At 36.3% G+C, this 873-nt stretch overlaps 1 protein-coding gene across 1 annotated transcript in view; it reads left to right on the plus strand.

Moving 5' to 3' along the window:
* Positions 1 to 873, plus strand: part of LOC111662542 (Fc receptor-like protein 5) — a 12,629-nt gene that overhangs the window by 9,572 nt on the left and 2,184 nt on the right. The gene's annotated exons all lie outside the window — the stretch shown is intronic.

The following is an 873-nucleotide window of genomic DNA, read 5'->3' on the forward strand; positions in this document are numbered from 1 at the left end:
TGTCTGCTGGACAACACGGACACACAAAACCCCTCTACACGTTTCCTGTGTTGTGATTTGAGTTTAATATGTAAATAGCCTATTACAAATGCATTTTAGGCAGATTAAACTGTTCAAATTTATGACATTTTCTTCCTTGTATTTCTTGTTCCATGAATTATCAGCAAAAGTTAATGAAAGTTTAATAAAAAATCTTTGTGGTGATCACATTTTATCATGTCATTGTATTATTTATTTAACTTAACTACTTAAGGTTTTAGCTTGTTAGCTTGTTAAACTGTACATGGATTTGATCTATTATTGAATACAAATGAGTGAGATCAATTAAACTACAGTGTTAATATTTAATGGGCCCCGGGCCACTCTGCACTGAAAACATTGGCCCTCAGGGTCAAAAAGGTTAAGAACCCCTGCTTTAAATGTCCTTTCTGTCAGGAAACAGAAACTGTTTTTCACTGGTTCCTAAAATGTAAAAGACTTGAAGTTCTGTTTGAGACTCTGAAAACTGTGTTTTTAAACTGTGGTGAGAGTTGGTGTGAAACTGCTTTTATTTTTGCTGCTGGATATAAAACAGAAAATGCAAAGAAGTGGCAGCTGCTGAACTTTGTAGTGGGACAGGCCGAACTGTCCATTTCTAAAAGCAGGAAGAACCAAGTAGAAGGTGTTTCAGGTGGGGAGCTGCTGTCAGTGTTTAAGTCGTGGTGAAAGACAGAATCAGACTTCAGGTTTTATTCACTCATGAATAATGTTGATGAGTTTCTGTCTCAGTGTTTCACTGCAGCTCTCTGTTCTGTTGTTGAGGGGAAGCTGATTTTATAAACCATGTTGTTGTTGTGTCTAATCTGAGGATTATGTTTCTGTTGATATTGATCT

This window comes from Seriola lalandi, unplaced genomic scaffold, assembly GCF_002814215.2.
Source record: "Seriola lalandi dorsalis isolate HSWRI2012SDOR001 ecotype SW California unplaced genomic scaffold, Sedor1 jcf7180002054564, whole genome shotgun sequence".
NCBI lineage: Eukaryota > Metazoa > Chordata > Actinopteri > Carangiformes > Carangidae > Seriola > Seriola lalandi.